Here is a 7,529-nt window from a genome sequence, read left to right as displayed (position 1 = left end):
AGAGGAGTCACATGGAGAACCTTCTGCTCTTCAGTGGGAGTCTCCCGGGGCTCGAGAGTGGAGCTGCCGCCCAGCCTGGTGCCTTTGATGGTGACCGAGACCTTCTGGAGCAATGGACTCCACAAAAAACTTGGCCCCCGTGGACCCTCAGTGTGGAGAGTCTGCATACATGTGACAGTCTGTGTCAAGGGCCAGAGGAGGAAGAGTTAGTTTATTTATTTATTTATTTGCCCTTTTTAGATATCCATGACAGTAGAGTGTATTTTGACATATTATACATACATGGAGTATAACATTCTAAGCAGGTTCCCATTCTTGCAGTTGTACATGATGTGGAGTTTCACTGGTGGTGTGTTCATACAGAAACACGGGAAAGCTACGTCTGATTCATACTACTGCCCTTCCTATTCCCTTCATTACCCTTTGTCTATTCCCATGAACCTGTATTCTACTCCCCCCACCTCTTATTGTGGGTCAGCATCTGCATATCAGAGAGAATATTTGGCCATTGGTTCTTTGGGGGGATTGGCTTATAGTCTCCATTTATTGCCAAGTGCCATAATTTCATTTCTCTTTATGACTGAGTAATATTCCATGTGTATATATACCCCATTTTCTTAACCCATTCATCTGTGGAAGGGCACCTAGGTTGGTTCAATAGCTTAGCTATTGTTAATTGAACTGCTCTAAACATTGATGTGGCTGCGTCACTACAGTATGCTCATTTTAAGTCCTTTGGGTATATACAGAGGAATGGGATAACTGGATCAAATGTGGCTCCATTTCAAGTTTTCTGAGGAATCTCCAAACTGCTTTCCAGAGTGGTTTGCACCAATTTGCAGTTCCACTAGCAACATACAAGTGAAACTCCCCCTCGACATCCTCACCAACATTTATTGTTTCTTGTATTCTTGATAACTGCCATTCTGACAGGGGTGAGATGGAATCTCAGCGTCGTTTTCATTTGCATTACGAGAAGTTGGTTTGGCAGCTCTGAGTGGCGGCACCATGAATTTCCTGTGTAGGCTAAGAAGACTGGTGGGGACCAAATGGGCCCTGAAAGCCTGAGCTTCAGGTCAAAAAGATAGGGGAGTCTAGGGCTACGGAGAGTGGGGCAGACCCAGGGAGAGCTGCGGCCATGGTTCTGAGATCAGAACTTCTTCTAGAGTTGCCCCAGTGAGGGCGACGACCCTCCTTTATGGCCCACTTACTATACATGGAAGATTCCATGTTGTGTCCGCAGGTGGACGTAGGGTTCAGACCTGGGTCAACTCCAATGGAACCCTGAGCAGCCATGAAAACAAATGAGAGGGGCTGGGGGTAGAGCTCACTTGGTAGAGAGCTTGCCCTGCCTGCACAAGGCCCTGGATCCAATCCCCAGCACCATCACCACGAGGAACACAAACAAACAAACAACAAAAAATAAATAAAAATGAGAAAGTGGAGCCATTCACAGCAGGCAAGAGGTGGAAGAAAAGTGGTCACTGACAGGGCTGGGAATGTCGTGACTCAAGTGGTAGCGCTCACCTGGCATGCGTGCGGCTCAGGTTCGATCCTCAGCACCACATACAAACAAAGATGTTGTGTCCGCTGAAAACTAAAAAATAAATATTAAAAAATTCTCTCTCTCTCTCTCTAAAAAAAAAAATCCATATCCAGGAAGCTGGGATTGTGGCTCAGTGGTAGAGTGATTGCCTAGCAATGTGTGAGGCACTGGGTTTGATCCTTGGCACTACATAAAAATAAATAAGTAAAATAAAGATATTGTGTCCATCTGCAGCTAAAAAAAAAATTAAAAAAGAAAAGTGGTCACTGACAGATGGGTGGGCGAGACAAACTCGGTGTGGGCCCACAGTGGAATATTTGGCCTTAAAAAGGAAGGGAATTCTGACCTACGCTACCACTTGGATGAGCCCAAGGACCTTGTGCGAAGGGAAACAAGAGAGTCACAAAAACACAAAGATTCTAAGATTCCACTTCTCTGAGACTCATCTGAGGTACTTGATCAGTCAAATTCATAGAAATAGAGAGAGTGGTTGGGGGCTGGGGAGGGTGGGCAGTTCTGGAGAGTGAAAAGAGTTCTGGAGGTCGGTGGCCTGGTGTGAATGTGTTCAATGCCACCAAATCACACACGTAAAAAATAATTCAGGCACTAAATTTTATGTTGTTGTGTTTCATCATAATTTCTGTTGAAAAGGATGTGGCAGAATCTGGGGTAATAGGGCTCCCTCAGGGAACGAGGCCACTGTGAGGTCTGGAATCAGGGCTTTGTTATTGGCGTCACACTGCTCCACAGCTGGGGAGGTGGAAAGTCAGGGACAACCAGAGGGTACGAGAAGGCCAAGGAGCTAGACAGTCAGCTGCCTGGTAGGACAGGACTGGCGCCCAGGGAGGTCTCCAGGAAGCGACACTTCTGCATGGCATGTCCCTACAGCCCACTCTCCCAGGTCTGATGGCAGGTCACGCCGCTTAGAGTAGCTGGGCCATAGGTTGGGAAGAAGAGCAGAATGTGAAGAGAGGAGTGTGAGGAGGACCAGGGACCCACTAGCAGCTCAGCATCCGCCCATCATGGCCTCTGATTGTGATGACCTTGAGAGGGGTTCGACCTTGACAGAGGAATGGGTGGGGACTTGCATCCAGATCTCCACAGATGCCTCTTCTGTCCAAATCTGACTGGAAACCCTACTGCAAAGGGCGCTGCTACCCAGCTTGACCAAGATGAACAAAAAAGAGGTCCCCTTGGGGTGGTGGAATGCTTTCCTAGAATTAGTTAATTGAAAATAGATGGAGGGAACAATGGATGTTAGACAAGTTATTATTATTATTTTTTTTTTACTGTGGTCAAATACACAGAACATGAGATTTAACATTGTAACCACTTTGAAGTTGTCTAGTTAGTGGCATTAACTCTGTTCAGTGTGGTGAATCCTTCTCCAGAACTTTTTTATCCTCTTCATTTAAAACTCCAAGCATATTATTTTGTGTGTGTGCGTGCGCACACACACACACACACATACACACACACACACACACAAGCCTTTGCTGCTGTATGCAGAGGATATTCCTGGAAAGATATTCACTAAATTAGTGCTGGTTTCCTCTGGGATGGGAGACTGGCAGGTGGGTGGAGATATCTGCTGTTGGAGGGCTTACTTTCGATTGTTCTTTCTTTATTTTACTTTATTTTTTTGGTGGTGCTGGGGTTTGAACTCAGGGCTTAATGCATGCAAGGCAAACACTCTACCAGACAGAGCTATATCCCCAGCCCCTGTTCTTTCTTTTTTTAAAAAAAAATTTTTAGTTTTAGTTTTTAGTTGTTGATAAACCTTTATTTATACGTGGTGCTGAGAATTGAACCCAGTGCCTTACACGTGCCAGGCAAGTGCGCTACCGCGGAGCCCCAGCCCCACCCCTCCTGGGGTCTTTGGCCTGCTTGAACAGTGTAGTTTTGTTTATTTTTCCGGAGCAGCTCTGGTCCTTGACTTCTGATTGAGTTTATGAGGTGGGCAGCGTCCCTTTTCAAAATCCATTCACGCCTGGTTGCCTTTCCCCACCTTCCCCAGAGACACAGAACTTGGGGCACAGTTTGGCGTGGTGGAAAGGTGGCTGCATGGTGAGTTGCTGTGCAGCCTTGGCGAGCCCCTTCCCCTCAGCCTCCTCCTCTCCAGCCCTACCAAGAAAGTCCTGGCAGAGGTGGCGCCTGAGAGTCCACCACACTCAGACCCTCTGGGGTGTCTTGATTCTAATCAAAGTTTAGATTAAATTCCCCCCGGAGGCTGGGTCTTCCCAGTGGAGGAGGAGGTACAGAGGCAGAGAGAGAGGGAGTGAGAGGCAGGTTAGAAATGAGCGTCCTCAGTTACCTTCTGCTCAGAGACAGAGCTGGCCCCAACTGAACCCAGCTTCAGTAAGGGGAGCAACTTGGAAAACACGGTTCGCTGTAGGCTTCCTTGCTATCTATCATCTATCTATCTATCTATCTATCTATCTATCTATCTATCTATCTATCATCTATCTTTTTTTGGTACCTGGTATTGAACTCAGGGGCACTTGAGCTCTACTTTGTATTTTTTTTAGAGACAGGGTCTCACTGAGTTGCTTAGCACCTTGCCCTTGCTGAGGCTGCCTTTGAACTCTCGATCCTCCTGCCTCAGCCTCCTGAACAGCTGGGATTACAGACGTGTGCCACCGCCACGGGCCCTTGCTATCCTCATTTTATTTTATTTTTCTCTTACATATTGAAATGTATTCACTACTATTAAGATGACAAATGTCCATTTGTGCATGTAAAATCTTTGAGCTTCCCGTACCTCGGTAGACACTGGCCTAGTCAAACGAGGATACGGTGAGTGTGTGTCCAGTGCCCCGGAGGGAGAAGGCAGAAGGTATGGGAAAAGCCTAACCAGTCGGCAGATTTCAGTTCGGACTTCAGCTCTCCAGCACATGGTAAATGTGACAAAAGTTCTATTTATAATAATCATTATTATTCTATACTATAAAATAAAATGATTACCCAGAGTAAAGTATAACTTTAAAATAAAGTTTTTACATGTATTTTTTTTAAGAAATGCAAGTGGTGTATAGCTCATGAGGCACAGAATACCTCCCACAAGATCCAGAAGATAGTGATAAGAATGGTTTTTCTAGGGAAAGGAATGAGCCCCGGGGTAGCGGGTAGCGGGTAGGGGGTAGGGGTGTGCTCTACCTTTTATACTTTAAAAATTGCTTGATTTTTAAATCTTGGGAATGTGCAACTTTTTAAAAATTAGGCTGACAAGCACAGAGAGAAATACCGCATGATCTCAGTCATATGTGGAATCTCAAGAGTTGAGCTCACAGGCTGAGAGTTGCACAGTGGTTAGCGCAGGCTGGGGGTGGGGCTGACGGAGGGAGGGCTGGGGCAGGGTGGAGGATGGGTACTAGTTAGTTAGAAAGGGGGAAGAAGTTCTGTGTGCCATTTCACGGTAGGGTAGCTATAGATAATGATAATGCACTGCAGATTTCAAAAAGCCAGAAGAAAGACTTAGAATGTTCTCACCACAAAAGAAAATAAGTGCTAGAGGAGACAGAATAACATATCAAAGCATCACATGATATCCTATAAATATGTAGAATTTTTAGATGTCAATTTTAATTTTTTAAATTTATAAATGGTAAAAAAAAATAGACTGATTCCAAGTCTTGGGCAGGAAGTGCACAGAAAAGCTTGGAATATTTTATAATCAAGATAAAGTAGCACTGGGCACGGTGGCACACGCCTGTAATCCCCAAGACTTGGGAGGCTGAGGCAGGAGGATCGAGAGTTCAAAGCCAGCCTCAGCAAGGGTGAGGTGCTAAGCAACTCAGTGAGCCCCTGTCTCTAAATATATAGGAAATAAGGCTGGGATGTGGCTCAGTGGTCGAGTGCCCCTGGGTTCAATCACTGGTACTAAAAAAAAAAAAAAAAAAAAAAAGAAAAAGAAAAAGATTAAGTAGCAAGGAAGCTCTGAGAGACTAATGCAACTGAAGGGGCTACCACCAGGCTGAAGACAGGAGGGAACAAAAGCAGAATTGCAAGGACAAACAGCTACAATACATCTACAGTTCATAAAGATAGAAGTAAATATAAACAAATATATAGGGCTGGGGCTGCAGCTCAGAGTGTTTGCCTAGCATGTGTGGGGCACTGGGTTGGATCCTTAGCACCTCATAAAAATAAACAAATAAAATAAGGGTATGCTGTCCACCTACAACTACAAAAAATTAAAAACAAATATATATATGTAAATATACATATGTGTATATATACATACATACATACATATTGGTCATCTCTGGAGGATGCTGCGTTGGAATGATTGCAAGGACCTGATTCTTCATTCTTCCCTGAATCCACAGGGGATTGGGCAGCTCTTTCCATCAGGGGCACCACCCCGCCCACTCTAGGGTTGGCCATGTGACTGGCTTTAGCCAATGGGTGCTGGTGAACGTGACCTCAAAGTGTTGAAATGTGCTTACGGGGTTGGACTTGCTCTTGGGTTCCTGCCCCCACCAAGAGAACACATCTCACTGTGGCCACCAGCCCCAGAAGAATAACAGTCACATTGAACAGACCTGACCCCAGGGGCAGCTTGGGGCCAAGCTCCGCGACTTCAGCCATACCTCTCAGACATGTGGGAGAAAATCAAATGCAAACTGTCATGTTCTGCTGAGTTTGGGGATGGGTTGCTGCTCAGCATTATTGTGAATGAGTAGTTGACTGATATACTATGATAATGGTGTTATAGTTTGCTTTTAAAAATAAAAAAGCCCTTATAGGAGTCTAATACTCGCATGTAATAAATTTTGTGTTTTCTTGTTCAGAAAAAAAATGTCACATTTGGAGATGTATACTAAAATATCTACGAAATTAAAAAGAATTACTTATTTTAAGAGAAAAACAGGGGCTGGGGATGTGGCTCAAGCGGTAGCGAGCTCGCCTAGCATGCGTGCGGCCCGGGTTCGATCCTCAGCAGCACCACATACCAACAAAGATGTTGTGTCCGCCAAGAACTAAGAAAAAATGAATAAATGTTAAAATTCTCTCTCTCTCTCTCTCTGTCCCCCTCTGTCTCTCACTCTCTCTTTAAAAAAAAAAAAAAGAGAAAAACAGTACCCCCTTTGGCCCTGAGTCCATCTGTGTGGCTATTCAGAGTGTCCTGGAGTCCCAGTGTCCTGAGGCACTTGTCTATCCCTGAGTAGTGATCCTGATGCTAGGGGTCTGGAGTCCTGGAGGGCTGGGATTGGGGATGCTGAGTAGGGCACTGTCCAGGTCTTCAGTTGGGGGATCTGTGGGTCACAGAGCAAAGGGCTTCACCAAAGCTCTCCTGAGCCGAGGCTCCTCCCAGGACTCCTGACACCTCTGCTGTCCATGGCTCTGTGCAGGAAGCACAGGAGCTATTGCTGTCTCTGGGCATCTCCTCCCCTCCCCACCCTCCACCCTGACTCAGCCTGGGAAAGTCCAGAATGGGCCGGAGAGCTCCAGGAAATGCCATTCAGTCTTCCCTTTCTGGCTGTGCAAACGCCCATCACAGCGCCCATTCAGATCCCTGAGGGCCTGGTGGAGACACAGGGCCCACACAGACCCAGATGAAAGGGTGCAAGGGAAAGCAGGCTCTTCATCAGGGACCCAGCTGTGTGCTTTCTTCCCCCTACTCTCTGTTCCTCAGAACCCCCACTGAACCCACACCAGCACAGCCACTGCAGCCCCTCCCACGCCTCCTGGGTCTTGCTTCACTTATCTGTCTCCGTCTGCTGGACTGCTGTTCTGATTCCACGGGACTCCTCCAGCTTTGGCGTCCCAAGAGGGCTTCCAGAGTCTCCTGGGTGTCAGAGACCATTGCTGCAACCCACCTACTCCAGCTAGAGAAGGGGCTTTCTAGGTTCCCCTGACCCCAGCTGCGGTAGCCTGCTCCTGCTCCCTGTCTGGGGGGACTAGCTGTCTCCCCATGGGGCCAGGACAGCTTGGCTAGAGCAGGGGCTTCTCTTTCTGTGCTTGTGCAGTTTGGGGTCCC

This window comes from Ictidomys tridecemlineatus, chromosome 1 (assembly GCF_052094955.1).
Source record: "Ictidomys tridecemlineatus isolate mIctTri1 chromosome 1, mIctTri1.hap1, whole genome shotgun sequence".
Taxonomy (NCBI): domain Eukaryota; kingdom Metazoa; phylum Chordata; class Mammalia; order Rodentia; family Sciuridae; genus Ictidomys; species Ictidomys tridecemlineatus.
Note: the sequence above shows the minus strand (reverse complement) of the source record.